The following is a 15,901-nucleotide window of genomic DNA, read 5'->3' as shown; positions in this document are numbered from 1 at the left end:
CAACAGGGCTTCACTCAATGTGTACTTTGCTTAATGTAATTGAAATGTAAAGGTGTTCAATGTAAAAAGTAAAAAAGGTTGAAAGCAATGTTAGTAAATACACAAAATATGAGAACAATAAAAATTAAAACTAAAGTAGTCAGGTTTTAAAAAAAGTGAATTAATTTCGGGAGAAAAGGTGATGGAGGGGAGAGAGGCACTTGAGTCATTGCAGAATAGCAGTGACAACTATCTTTTAAATGTCATCATAAACCCCTACATTAGGAAATCTTAGAATCATGAAGTTATCAAAAAGTGGTGGTAATGGCAAATGGCTTGTGTCATTTGAGTTAGTATAATGTACATATAATCGCCCTAAATTAGTAATTCCTGTGTATTTGGTGAATTTTAAAATTAGTACAGTGCCAAGAAAGTATAATGGACAAAACTCATGTTCTCGATGGCAATATTACACAAATATCTTTCATCTATTTCATAGCAATATTATATTACAAAATGTTGGAATAAAAAGATACTTTCTGAAAGCCAAGTTTACCATTTGCCAAAAGAAAAATTTTATTTAACAAAAGTTACTATTACGCCAGACTAATTAGATAACAGAGTGCTCTGGCAGAAACCAAAATTAGTAAGGAAATGTTCAGAGTCAGCACACATTTGTGAATTGTCACAGGTATACCCAAATTATTATGGGTAAGAATAGTCAAATATAAGACACTAATATTTACACATAGCAGAAAGTACTCTTTTAATATGGCAAATCAACAAATATTAAGTGTCGGTATTGTGCAAAGCACTGGATATCACTTATTGTTTTGCCTTTCAAGGTTTAAAAAGTTGCTTCCTATACATTATTCACTTTTAAAATGTACTTAATAATTTGGTGGCTTTTCATATTACCAGACCTTATCAATAATAGGAATTAATATTTGTATACTCTGAGACACACAGGCTATGATAAGAGTTAGAAATGATTTGCATCACAGGATTAACTATTAAAAGACCTCGATTCAGTCCCAGCTATGTGACTGATGAACTGAGTAACCTCATGTTTGTCACTTAACCTCTCTGAGCCTGTTTTCTCACTGGCAAACTGTAATTAGACTTGTAGGAAGTCTAATTACTTGGACAACTTACCCTCAGCATAATATAAAGTACTTTAACACTCTTCCACCTACCCATGCCAAAAGTTTGTAAAGATTTATGGATGTATTTTCAGAATCTACTTGAAAAGAGCAAAAACAAACGAAAACAAAAAAAAAAGCCCACAAAAAACCAACCGCCCCATCTTAGTTTTCACTGAAAGAAACATCAAGACTAATACTTGAAATGTGTTTAATTTCAGTTGAATGAAAGACGTAATTTAACCTACCAAAAAAAAAGAAATGAAACTAATTTTTTCAAGTATTGCCTAAATGTGCAAAAGCTCTTTCCAGCAGATGGCAGTATGTACACTTTGGTGGGGGGAAGGGACAGGCTGCTTAATACACCTGAATGTACTGACACACCAGTGGGTGTGTCTGCCTTTTCTTATATTTACATATAAACAAAATAACTTCTCTAACATTAAATAAGAATTTAAAGATATTCTAACCTGAGGAAGGCATTGTGAATTTTGATTGCTTTATTTATGACTCTTAAAAGCAAAGAAAAATACTGAAGACATCTTTATTTAGATTGTTTTTCAAGTGTCACCTGATTAAAACTTTATATAAAAGACATACAGAAACACTCCCCTGACTTAGCTTTAAATTACAAACTTAACAGTCAATAAATGATATAAAGAAAGAACTAAAAGCATATCATACTGAATTAACCATTCGAATCTGTCAAGATGAACTAAAATATTTGTTTAGAAAGCATTTTTACAATTCTTAGTGACAAGGAAAGTAATTTTTTTCCTTAGTAAAAACATCAACAACAAAAACAACAGCTAATATTACATATAGCTTTTTAGCTTCCACACACTGTTCAAAATCTTAATTCAAGTAATCCTTACAACGGCTTTAGAGATATTATCTTCATTATATATCTAAAGAAATTGAGCCCCTCACATACTGAAAAAGAAGAATTTGAGGCCCAGAGAAGTTAAGTGACTTGCCCAAAGTCAATTAGCACACACAGCAAAAATCGAATGTCTAGGCAGTCTGACTCGAGTCAGTAATTTTCAGCATATTGCTACACTTCCACAGACCTGCAGAATACAGCACTGTCATTATGCACAAAAGATCTGGTTTTAGAATAATCAATAGTGATTTGCTACCCCTGAATTGAAGAAACTAGAGTAAAATCATATTGATAAATAGAACTTAAAAATTTACTTTCTTTTCACAACATTCTCTCATGTAAATTTTAAGGAAATAAGGAATTAGATTCGATTTACTGTAAATGAGAATTTCTTGATTATCATATAATGTATTCTAAAAAACATATTGGGAAAAAATAAAGAGGAGCTAGAGCTGATCACTGGAAAAACTGTGTAAGACTTGAAAAGATAGGGCCAAAATTTATAACCAGTGTTTTAGGTTGTGAGAAAAACATTAAGCATATATTCTAAGAAGTCACATATTTGACAGTACAAAATACATATCAAAGTTTGTGAAAAACTGACTATCCTTTCACCATGTGAGCCAATCTATTGGAGCATGGGTAGATTTTCTGTGAGGTGTTTAAGGTTGAGCCCAGCATCTTTATTAAATTACCTGAAAGAAGGAGTAAACAGAAGATTAATTTAATTTTCAGATGATCTTAAATTGGAAGGGGTTACCATTGATGTGTGTGGGTCAAAAGGTAAAATAGAGTCAAGTATTCTTTTCCTTGAAAAGAAAATTCCTTCCAGGTTTGTTCCGGACAGGACAATTTCTCCAAGGACATTTCCCTGGCAGGACAATCTGACCTGCTTTGTCTGACTAGCTGATGAACAGCTTTGTCTGGCGTCAACAAAGCAACATTCGTTTTCCTCTCAGATGAGTGGATTAGGTCTTGAGTGGCAGTATAGCTTAGTGGTTAAGAGCATGGGCTCTGTAGGCAGACTGCCTGGGTTTGATCTTAGCTATATAACTATGGGTATGTTACTTGTCTCTGTGCCTCAGTTTTTTTATCTGTAAAATGGGATAATTATAGTTCTGTCCTTATAAGATTGTTGAGAAGCATAAATGAGCTCATATATGAATAGTCCTTAATGTTGACTTGTTCCTGCAAATATGAAAATGAAAATTGTTAGTCATCATTAGTACAGTTATTCACACAGAAACAAATGGTATATGTATATGATTTTTTTAAAGAAAGACTTTTGGTTAACTGAAGGCAAACAAGTAATAAGATAATCTAGGAGATTTTTGGCTGGAAGGATAAATAATTCTGAAATGAACTGGGAAAAATGTAACTCTATCCACAACTATCTCTTGTAGATCTAAAAGTTCCAAACACATACTTAACTTGGATTTTCAGCCCTGCACTCTATATTCCTTTTACTCAGAGTAGGTAGTTGTCTTCCAACCTGCCAACTCTTCTTCCCTCATCCCCAATCTCAGACAAATAAGTACTTTTAATGAATAGTCTTATCAAATATTTACTGAACAGGTGCTATGTACTCAATTATCCTCGGGGTGAGAAACTGAATAGTAAATGAGAATATATTCTAACAGGCAAAAAAGAAATAAACACAAAAAGACATGTGGACTAGGTCATTTCAGAGGGAAAAAGGTGCTATGAAGAAAATAAATCCAAGTGACAAGGTTGAGGCCAAGAGGTTGAGGAAGAAGGTACCTGTGGCTGAGCAGTCAGAGCAGGGAGGTGCATGGACAGGAAGGAGGCGGTCTGTGCCTACCACTATATTCTTCAATAATATAATTCTGTATTTTTTAAGCAATTTGAGCTTATCATTTTCTGCCTAATCTGCACATGTATGTCAATGTATCTTAAAGTTTTGTTTTTGATCCTCTTCTCTCCTCACACACATTCTCTGAAAAGTTTCATCTGCTGCTATTTCTTCAACCACTACTTATAGGCTGATTAATTCCAAATGTTTATATATCTAAAAGCGATTCACCTCTTATGCTCCAGAGCTATCTGTTCAATTCTAGTAACAAACAAATCTATTTGGAAATATAACTATATATCTCAGAGTATACTCATCTTCTCCCTAAAATCTATTCTCTTCTGAATATTCTATCACAGTGGAAGACTAAATGACCCTCGATTTCTTACTCTTCTTCAAGTATTACAGTCAATCTATTACCAAGTCCCATGGAAATTTCTTAAACCTATACTTCCTGCCTGCCTCCACATCCAGCAGCTCAGTACCTATCCAACTCAGTTGGACTGCTGCAATAACTTGCTAAGACTTTAGCATTTGGGGAATTAGGGGCCATTTCAGTAGTTCTCCAGGAGGGCAGATTATAAGAATTAGATGATTGTTTTCAATAAGCATGAGTCTGTGCTTTTATGTTAGTTATGATTTACTTCCCTTACACATCAAAGTTGCTTTGGGTAGATCAAGAGTAGACAATTTGGCTACAAGGCCTTACAAACTCTTTTGGTCTTTGGAACAGCAGAAGCATACCAAAAGCACAGGTAGAACTGATTAACTTTCTTTGAGAATGGGAAAAATGATTTCCTCAGCAAACTAAAAAGCTTTCTGTGTTTTAAGACCCTGGGAAAAAGGAAGAATGGAATAAACCTGGGAAGGATAAGGTCAGTCAGATTAATTTTAGCATAAAAAAAGGAAAAATGAATGAATGTAAGGAAAGAAATTTGGGGCTGAAGAATCAAAGGAGAAAGAGAAAACTGAGGTGCTACAGTAAAAATCAAAGAGACCTCTGAGGCAGCAATACTGTGTGGATGTCGTGTTATGTTAATGTAACCTGTGATGTGGGAATGCTCTTCTAGAATGACTGGTCCAGGATATTCGAGGGAAGGTGTGCATGTTTATATGTGGGGTAGCTGAACTGACTTGTGCTTACTCTAATCTGTCTCTGACCTGGTAAGTTCAACCCACATTGGGGAAAGTAAGATAGTTTGCTGAAGCAGGGAGGGGTAGTGTAAGCCACAAGGAGTTTGGAGCCAGACAGAATCTGGTTTGTCCTCTAATTCTGGCACATAAATATTATGTGTCCATGGTTCACAGCACAGTATCCAGCAGAATCTCTTCCTCCAGATCATCGTAATGAATCTAGAATTCTCTTTCTAAAACACAGACTGATAGAATTACTAATCTTCTTTAAAACACTTTATGACTCTTCATTAGCAAGGTTAAAATCGAACTGTTTAGGATGGCACATGTTTTTCTACAGGTAGCCCCAGCTGCTCTATCCAGCCTCATCTTCTGCCTTCTCCTCTAAATGCCCCTCAGTTTCACCTACAGGCAGAACTCCAGGGGCTCCTAAGAGCTACCACTTTTAGTATCTTTTTATAATCCATTCCCCATCTTCCAAGTCCCATCTTCTCTTTTTCTAACAGAAATGCCCATTCATTCTCTAAAGTCCAACTCAAATGACATATCCTCTATGAAGACTTCATCTGCCACTGGAATTATTTGCCAAATCATATCCCCTCCTTTTCAAGTAATGTTTACATAGTACTTTGTAGCTGAATCTTTTGAAGAAACTATCACCTTTTATTAATATTTGTTGATTTATTTATTTCGCCTGCTAGAATTAGCTCCTTATGAAAAGGAGCTAAATTTTATTAATTTTTTGCCTCTCTAGAATCTAACAGAACTTGGTATATGACAGGATATGTATGTTAGGTGAATAAGTGACAAGAGGAAAGTGTGAATTCAAATCTAAGAAACGGATTGAAGACAATGACCACAGATAGAAACCTGCTGCATGATTCGCTTAGGTTGCCTAAACACATATACTCCCCAGATAAATCAGCCTTGTAGTCATTCGACTTTTTCAGAAACATTAGTTAAGAAATCAAAAGCAGTGTTGAGATGTAACCATCACTAAGTAACCAGTAACCACACATATTTGCTTTTATTTATTTATTTATTTATTTATTTATTTATTTATTTATTTATGCCTACAGCACCTGGTCTTCCTAGGTAGTCTCCCATCCTAGTACTAACTAAGCCCGGCTCTGCTTAGCTTCTGAGATCAGATGGGATAGGGCTTATTCAGGGTATTATGGCTGTAGACCATGGACTGTGGCTCCACTGGGATGTGAACCCAGGACCTTCTGCGTGTAAAGCAGACATGCTAACTGCTACGCTATGGAACCATGTCCCATATTTGCTAACTCCTGAATAAGTCCATTAGTGCTTTGTTAGGACCAGACTACTTCTGTGAGCACAAATTTTCTTTTAAAAATCTTAGGTAGGAAAACCTGCCACATCCAGATAACAGTAGAAATTTCAATATAAAAAAGAATTGATGAAATTGATGAATTCTTCCTTAATTATTAATGATTACTTAGAAGTATAATATTGTTTTTCATACTAGGAGGCATCCTTTTAAATTAACTGTTTTCTTTTCACTTGATAAATCCTGAAGATTAAGTCATGGGCTCAATTCTCTGCAGGGCACTGAAAATTTCATAAATCTTAGTGAATGACAAGGATAACTGCCACAGGCAGCAAAGTGTTGGTGACAGGGAACATCTGGCACGATTGAAAGAAAACAATCCACCCTCTAAACCACAAAATCTGCTTCACTGCTCTATTAGAATTTTAAACTGGATTGCTAGCTGCTTTAATTCAATCAGGCATGTAACTGAATTCTTATTTCAGTAACTTGAATGGTATTCTCACAAGACACAGAAACAGGTAAAGAAAAGACATCAAAGTTTTATTTGGCGAGGGATATAGAAGAAGCAGTAAAACTTAGGGAGGACAAGCACTGGGCTCTGAAGGCAGAGAGATGTGGACTCAAGTCTTGGCGGTGCCATCCATTTGCTGTTTGATTCTGGGAAAGCTGCCTAACTTCTCTAAATCTCAATCTCCTCATCCATAAACTGGGACTGGAAATGAACATATTTCAGGGTTGCAGAATATTATATAATTCATGTAAAATGTTTAGCACAGGACCAGGCAGACAGCAAAGGCAAAACGTTAGTTGCTAGTCACATAGTCTTAACAACATTAAATCATTCTTTGAATTTAGACCTAAAACTAGATGATTTTGAACACCTTCAAAGATTTCATCACTAACCTTCATTCCACAGTCTGTTTTGTTTTTTCATAGATCACACCATGTCCATAAATGGCACCATCATCCATCACTATTCAAGCCAGAAAAGTGTAAATCACAGTGGATTCCTCCCATTCCCTCAACCCTTGCTCTTTATCCACTGGCAAATTCTATTGATTCTACCATAAATACTCCCTTGTTATTGTAATCACCATCATCTCTTCCCTAAACATCTGCAATTAATTTTCTGTTTGTCTGTCTTCATTGTTCTTAAACCTCTTCAACCTTTTTCTTATGACACAGAACAATGCCTTTCCTTTAATTCACTTCAAACTGAATTCAAGCTCCTCCTATGACCTGACCCCATGGTTAAGGTGCTATCTGCTACTTTTTACCAATGTAAAGTTACTAATTTTCCTTTTGTGATTAATAAATCCTTTGTTGGGAGATACTTTTAGACTATGTATCTATCCTACTTATTATATTTTCATTCACAAATTTTGTCATTCATTGATGCCTGCCTGCAACAATTACTGCTTTAGTTTTGTCAATGAGCAATTTTCTACATCTATCATTCCTGCTACATTTATTAACTGGAATTCTACTATAAGGAAGAACTGTCCCCCATTTACCTACATAGTCAACTATTTATGTAAGTATGAACTCACAAGTATTTCTTTCATTGCATGTATTATAATCTTTTACTATAATTTATTTTTTCTCATATTATCTCAGATTTGGTTATTAGGAGACACTTTAAGTTAAGTTGGCTGTACATTAGGGTTCTTAATCTGGGATAGTGTCAAGTGAGCTTTGAATTTCTCTAATGGTATGCACTATTTTGGACACAAATACATTCTTCTTGCTTTTCTTCAAATTCATCAATAAATCCACACTCTAAAACCCTTGTTCTTATCTACTACACATACATTTGACTCCTAAATATTATTTTGACTAATTAGAGTTTTCATGTTTGAGCTGATAATTATGGAGCAGGTCAGAAATTAAAAAAAAAAAAATAAAAAGGTCAGCAGCATATTCCTTATTCATGCAAGTTAATATGATATTAAAAATTAGTTTCCATTATTGCTTACTCTTTTGAGTAGTCCATCCAAAGCATTAATGAGCACATATATTTTTTAGTTCATATCAGAAAGTCTCTTTCAGATATATTTTTGAAAATTGTGTACTAATGATTATTAACATAAATGTTAAAATGGAGTTAAAATGGGGATAACAGACAAAATCAGTCTGGCCTTGCATTAACTAAGTACCTGATACTAGGTAAGTAACCTAACATTAGCCTTCAATCCCTGCATCTTCAAAAAGGAGAATGTTAGAAAGCACCACCCCTAATGTTCTTAAAATCTCAGGTTCGATCCTCTCTTAGGACACATAAATGGTAACTTTTACCTAAATTACCTGTAACAAAGAGAGAAGATGGCTGAAAAGCCAAACATTAGAAAACAAAGACTTCTATTGTAATAAATCTCACTAAACTGATTTCTTGAAAAGAAACTTCATGAATCCTATTTGCATTATAGGACATTAGACTTAAAAGCTGAAAATTTCTTATGATGCAATTATCCTTTGAAATTCTACTTTCTTTTGTTTTTGATCATTAGTGACCTTTTGCTTTTTATCATTATAAATCAAGACTATCCTAAACCTATCCTTTACATTTCATTGGTTTTCCTCTTAGCAAGGGCCATATTTTCCCCTGCAGCAGCTAAGATATTCCAAAGAAAAGAGACAGTCTAAGGGTAAGAAAACTCACAAAGTAGTAATTAACAAAAGACAAAACAAACAAAAAATCCAACGATATTCCAAATGGGAAAAAGCTGTTACCTGCCTAGAATGCTCAGAGTTCAGTAAGCTAACCTTCACAGCAGCTCACATTGATTGGGTATGTAAATAGGGAAATATTAGCCAGAGGGAGAAGGACAATGAGGGGTTAAAGACTGGTTTAGCAGTAAAATGTACCGAATAAGATATCACATAGCTTCAGGTGACTCCCTCATTTTCCCATGGGCAGAAGTTAAACAGAAAAATGAGATATCTGACAACTTTGGGTGACTCCCTCATTTTCCAGGGCTAGGAGTGGGAAGGTTCAGAGGAAGGCACAGGGAATTCATGTCATTTGAGGTGAGAGAGACAGAAGGAAAACAAAGAAACTCTACTGCCCTTATATCCCTGACCCCAGCTTCTCAGGGTACTCAATTTTCTATTGAGCTGCCCACTTGGACTTTCTCCCAAGTGCACTCAGCTTGCACAATAAATCACTTCTACTTGCTACTGCTACTCTGTGATTGCTCTCTCTTTCTTCATGAGTTGGACCTCCATGCAAAACTTTCAATAGGGATCCAAAGACCCAACCCCAGAATCACACAACATAGACATTTAAGCTCCAATAACAACATAATAGCAAACTTCTGCTAACATGGTTTGAATATCAAAATACAAAGACAAATTATTGGAGAAATTTCCAGAATAATCTAATTACTTACAGTTTTTACTCTAAGAAATTTCATTTCTATTTCTTTATTTTCAAAAATTACTCCCATTCTCTCTGCTCAGCTCTTGTCCTTTAGTGTTCCACTAGTGATTTCTAACTAGGGGAGTTCATCAAAATTACCCATTGGGCTTTAAAACAATACTCCTGACTCAGTAGCTCTTTCTTGACTCAGGACTTTTGTAGTTTATGATCTATCAGACTAGATCACTTTTTTCCCTAGTTCTTTGCCTGGCGCTCTTCCTCACAGAATTTCTACATCTCTGCTTTCACAGTATCTCGGAAACGCTTTTTCTAATTTCCTACCAAGATAGTCCCCCACCTCTCTCCTTGACAATAGCGTTTTACTCATCTATTTTTCCTCTTGGCAGTTATTACCACCTACAATTACAATTTATTTCTTTTGGCTATTACCAGTCTCCTCTCCCAAGCTCCAAGAGGGCAGAACATTTTCTATTGTGTTCATTGGGATATCCCTTATGCCTAAATTGGCCTTGCCCATAGTAGGCCTGGATGAATATTTCAGAATGGGACATGCCACTTTCCTAGCGGATCAGCTGTACTTTGAAATAGTAAAACAAAACATTTCTTATTTGAAACATTTCAAGAATAAGCAATGTAAGAATCTGAGAATGGAAAATAGTCATGTTTTAGAATATATTCATATCTGGTTACTTCGTTATAGATAAAGGTTGGAGAAATTTCAAGAATTATTGAGAGAATTAAAAATAAAAGGAGATACAAGGCAAGTGAGTATTCACTCCTTCACTAATTCATAAAGAGAGCTGGGGGATGGGTAGGGTGTCCCAACTCTCTTAGGAGTCATAGCAAAATCATCTAGGGACCTATTCAGATTTATTCATTTGACCCTTGAACTCCCAGAGAAAAGTGCTTACTTAGTAGCATTTCCTGCATTCAAAACCCCAGATTTGCACAGCAAATAATCTATAAAATTTTACCACACGCATATGCACAGCCGTCACTGTTATTAGGCAATACGGCTCTGAAATAGGTTAAATATATTTGTGCTAAAAAGGTAGCTAATCACCATGGCTAATTTAAAATAGCAAATAAATAAAAACATTACTCTTGACATATAATATATTGTATTTTAAGTGTTTTTTCTTAATTACACTTAAACTATGATTAACTTAAGTTAAAATTAAACACAACTTGAATTTTTCAAAAAAAGTTTCTCCTCCATGTTAAGGCAACACTAATAATTTATCCTTTCTCACAGTTTCTGTGGGTGAGGAATTTGGGAGCAACTTGTCTGGGTGATTCTAGCTTGGTATGTCTCATAGAGTCGAAGTCAGATGTCGCCTGGGGCTATTCAACTGAAGGCTTGACTAGCACAGAAAGATACTAGGTAAGACCTCAAGAAGAAGGATTTCATTGCTGTGAACCCTGAGAAGGACTTTATCTGCTGAGATGGACTCCCCATGGTCAACAGTGGGCCCAAATTTTATAAATACTAAGAATCTAGTGGCCATTTGCTGGCAAGATCTCCCCACATACTCTGTGCACTGGGAATGGAGCAACCTCTCAGCTTCCAGTATTCTGCCCTGCTTGTTTACCCACTCTGAGTCAGCCCCCTGGCAGGAAAACCCTGGTTTTATCTTTCTACCAACAGTCGAAGACCTGCCCTGTCCAATCAGAACTGCACAATTTACATACCTCATTTATACAAAAAATGGACCTAATTGGGAAGCATGTGAGGAGCATTCACTATAAAGGTGGCCTCTCTTTTGTGTCAGTGGGACACAATTTGGGCTGCGATCTAAATCTCTGTCTCCCAGGCTGCAGCAACTTTTGCTCAAATAAATGATTTTTATTCTTTATTGCAGTCTAATATTAATCTTGCTACAAAGGATTCTACTTCTAAGGTAGCTTACTTACAAAGCTAGTAAGGTGATGCTTGGCTATTGGCTGGAAGGCCTCAATTTTTCTTCACATGAGCCTTTCTACAGAGCTGCTTGAGTTTTCTCACAACATGTCAGCTTTCCCCTAAGGTCATTTGGGCCCTTAATGCTGAGGTAGAGGTTTTTCTTTTACCCTTCTCCTCATGCAAATGGTCTTTGCGTCCTGGAGGCCACAGGCTTCGTTGTACCTCCCTTGGCAGTGGCTTTTGCTTTGTAGGATAGAATGGTCCAAGGAAGACAGGAGAACTTTGGGTCTGTCACCCGCTCCCAGTTATTCTTGACAATGAAACTAGCTCAGAGAGGTTTGTACCCCTTTCCCCTGATTTTGTTCCAGGCTTGTCAGTGGCAGAAGGCAAGGGGATTCATGAGATTGGGGACTGAGGTGAGGCTTTATCTCAGGCTCCATCCATCACCTTGACAAACACTTTGATGTTTTCTGCTCTGAGAGTCTGAGAAAAACAGGTGCCTCAAAGCGGGATGGGAGGCTGTACTCCTTGTTTAGATCTCCCATAAATATGCTTTTCTGATTTGAGAAAGCCTTCTGCCTATGTCTGATTCATGGTAGATACTTGACAATACGTATCTTCCTTTGAATCACATTGTGAGCCTCCCATTTCCCTCTCCAGTTGACTTGGGGGAAAGAACAAATTGTGGGAACAGCTTTGAGTTCCTTTGGAGCAAATGTAAAATGCCCATCTGCTAAGCACTCTCTCAGTCCCAAGCATGTTATGTTTACAAATTCCTTTCTTCTTTAGAGCTCTCCTGTGAGCACAGGACTGCTACCCCTCATCTTACTGGTGTGGAAACTGAGGTGATGAGAAATGACTACTTGTACAAGGCCTCTCACCTTGTAGAAGCTGGGGGCAGGCTTGAACCCCAAACTGTCCTGCCTTTGCAAGATAGATTCCTGTCTCCTACACATCTACTAAATTTTCAATGAAGGACATGACTCAGAAATAGCCAAATAGAAGAGGCACGTGGAGCACTGTATGAGGGGAGAAGTACAGAGCTTACATGCCCTTTTCAGGCTCCACCGTCCCAGAATTTTGATGTGTTCACCAACAGGGAAGCTCCACCCAGATTTCTTTTAATGATCATCACCACCACATTATCATTATTTGAGACTGTTTTACAAAAGTCAAATAATTTTTAAAATTTATCTCAATTTTATTAACATTTTTAAGCCTTTGTTTCCTCTAGAAAAATAGTAAAATTCCCATCTTGCAATATATTTAAAAAAATATGATGCTTGATAAATGTTAACTTACTTCTTAAATACTGTTTTCATTACATCATTAAGCTTATTAAAAGCCTTCGTTTGACATTTATATTCTCTTGTTTGGAGTCCAACATATCTGCCTCCCAAGACTGTTCACAATCTACCTCAATGTCACTTATAGACATTTGTTTATTTATCTGTCTTTTCGTTAAGACAGATGTTCAACATTTAATAATTTAAGAAATTTTTTTACAATAAGTAAGTGTGAAAAAAGAAATACAAGTTACCCTTTAAACAAAGATAAGTTTAATTAAAGAGACAACCATGGAGCAAAATCACTAGGACCTAAAAGTACTCCCTTAATTCAAGAACTGTGCAATATATATCGTTTGGGTTCTTTTAGGGAAACTAAACTGACTACCAGGTAAACTAAAGGAAGAACATATTTACTGACTAGTCAACTAAGGTAAAAGTGCCAAATGAGATGAAAGGAAATCATGGTCTTTTCTCTACCATGAGGACATGTTTCTCTCCAAATCAATGCAAGGAGACAGATGTTTTGCTGTCAATTTTCCTCTACAGTTTCTGTCTGAATCTATGTGACATGTAAATATAGCCTCTAAATTTGTGAAGGGCTTGAGTTTGATGAGCCATGATTTTAGATAACTATGGGAAGTCATAATGCATCAGAAGCATAGAAGATAATAACTATTCAAACATTGTTAAGGAAAAAAAACAACAACAATTTTTTGGCTTCAAATTTCCATGAGGCAGTTCCATTAGAACATCAATGTTGGTTGTCTTCATGTCCCCAACTCTTATTTAACTGATAAATTAGAGATAGGGTAACAAGCATGCTCATCTCAGTGTTTTGGATATAACAGTCTACAATACAGCAGTGGGGGAGGGGTAGGAAAGAGAGGAAGGGATTCGGTCCATCTGTCAGGCTTAAGAGCTCTTTGCTTGTCCTACAGGGAAAACCTAAAATTATCCAGTTGGAGAGGGATGGGATTGTGAGTAAGATTGTCTAGTTTAGAGCAAGTTTTCTACACCTTAGCACCACTGACATTTTAGAGTGGATAAATTTATAATTCTTTGCTGTGCAGAGCTATCCTTGGGTTGTAGGATATTTAGTAGCATCCCTGGCCTCTCCCACTAGTGTCCGTGGCACCCCCTCCCAGCTCTAACAAAAATGTCTCAAGCATTGCCAAATATCCTTGGGGGCTGGGACAAATTGCCTTCTGTAGCTATATACTTAAGTCATGTGCAATTCAGCTCTTATCAATAATGACTATTTATTCTCCATCTGTCTATTCACCATGTCTATCTTTCAGATGGTTATGAACTTAGGAAGGGAAGGCAAAGAGAGTTATTAATATCTCCTCAAAATTCCTACCTACATGGTTTACTTCAATGAAATAAAATTATTAAGTTTTAGAAATCATTTTCTTTTCTACAGTTCCATTCTCTGATCCTCTATTAACTATAGAATAATTTCTAGTATTTGAGACAGAGACTCAACCAATTATCTAAACTTTTTAATGGACTTAAAAACAAACCTTCTTTCAATGGTTATAATACCAAAAATGTATCCTTTTGTTTATTCTTTAACACCTAAACTCACTGTCTGGTGAATATACTATACCTACTTCTATTTTTGCCAATAGATTCTACCTAGAAAACCTTTACACTTTCATGTGCCCTTAAAAAAAACCAAACCAAACCAAAACAAAAACCTAAGTGGGATAAACAACAGATAAATTCCTAAAGTCCCAGTTTAACTCCCAACTTTCCGATTAATTGCAGGATGAACACCTTGTTGAACCTTTCAATTTTATAAATACAGAAACTAAACCCCAGGAATGAACATGATTTGTATAAGGTCAAAGAGTCAGCCAGTTAATAGAGCTTGAATTAAAGCCTCTGCCTTCTAAGTCCCAATTTAATATTCTCAACACTTTACAACTGGAATGACTATTATCACACTTTCATTTCTAAGGTCTTATAGAATTTATAATACAGCACCTAAGTCTTAATAAGAGAATGCCTTTTATTGTTCAACCTTTAAATTTTCCCTTGTATTTCTTTTTCCCCCTAGACTGAATTAAAAGTTCTGTGAGGAACAGGACCATATCACATCTCTGCTGCATTACCGTGAGAGCTTTCTGTAGTCTGAGCATCAGCTGGGGGCCTAGGAAGTCTATAATGATTGACTGCCTTGCTGCTGGTAGGAGAGAGCAGCCCAGGGGGGGCAGAATAAATGGCACAAGTGGAAAGAGCATCTCCACAGGAATTTTTAATTTTTAGATAACTTTGGAAGTAAATTTCATGTAGAACTTTAAAACATGATTGTATACTTTTGCATGTATATACAGCACTGTATAAAGCACATGATGTGCACTTATTCAATCCTCTCAACGTCCCTAGTGAGGTAAATCCTATTACTTTTTTTCATTATACAGATGGGAAGACTAAAGCAGGCACAGAAAGGCAAAGTGACATTCCTGAAGTTACAAGACTTACAGGTCATATAAACAGTTAATAGTTAATAGTTGAAGGCAGTCATTAATTCACAATGATGAAGTTCTATACACATCTATTGTCAAGGCTAAAAATCTGTTTTCTGTATGTTAACTGGTCCTTATAACAGGAATTAGCGCCAATGAACAATTAAAATGATTTTGAATTTCTATACTCATTTTCCATTTCACAGAGACATGGAATATGTGGAATTGTATAAACTGACATCTCAATGAACAAAAGTATATTTAACATATAGGCTTAAATATTAGAATAAATAAAATCATGATTAGTAAAATTAATAATTTTTCTTCTCCAGTATAATTATTTGAAATCTAATCTTAAGCATGGAAAAAAGAAGGTAAACAACCTAGATGCCCAAAGAAATTATATCAATAGTCAAAGGCTAAGAGAGAAAGAACGGTCTTAAGGAATACTTTTAATAGATCAATATAGTATGTATTTCATAACTCTAAGAGATAAAATATATAGAGTGCACATCTCAGTTATCTTTTAGAAATAGATGGTTTATGTAGTATTTCTCCTCAATTGCTCTCCACCAGTTCACAAGGAAAAAAATACCAGTTTGAGGATGTTG

General features: G+C 35.8%; 1 protein-coding gene and 1 pseudogene across 2 annotated transcripts in view; both read right to left on the bottom strand.

Annotated features, from left to right (window-relative positions):
• Window positions 1–15,901, bottom strand: part of ADAMTS3 (ADAM metallopeptidase with thrombospondin type 1 motif 3) — a 222,895-nt gene that overhangs the window by 39,249 nt on the left and 167,745 nt on the right. The gene's annotated exons all lie outside the window — the stretch shown is intronic.
• Window positions 6,022–6,140, bottom strand: LOC118609152 (annotated as a pseudogene).

The sequence above is a fragment of the Rousettus aegyptiacus genome, unplaced genomic scaffold, assembly GCF_014176215.1.
Source record: "Rousettus aegyptiacus isolate mRouAeg1 unplaced genomic scaffold, mRouAeg1.p scaffold_m13_p_10, whole genome shotgun sequence".
Classification (NCBI taxonomy): domain Eukaryota; kingdom Metazoa; phylum Chordata; class Mammalia; order Chiroptera; family Pteropodidae; genus Rousettus; species Rousettus aegyptiacus.
Note: the sequence above shows the minus strand (reverse complement) of the source record. Positions and strands in the feature narration are given on the sequence as shown.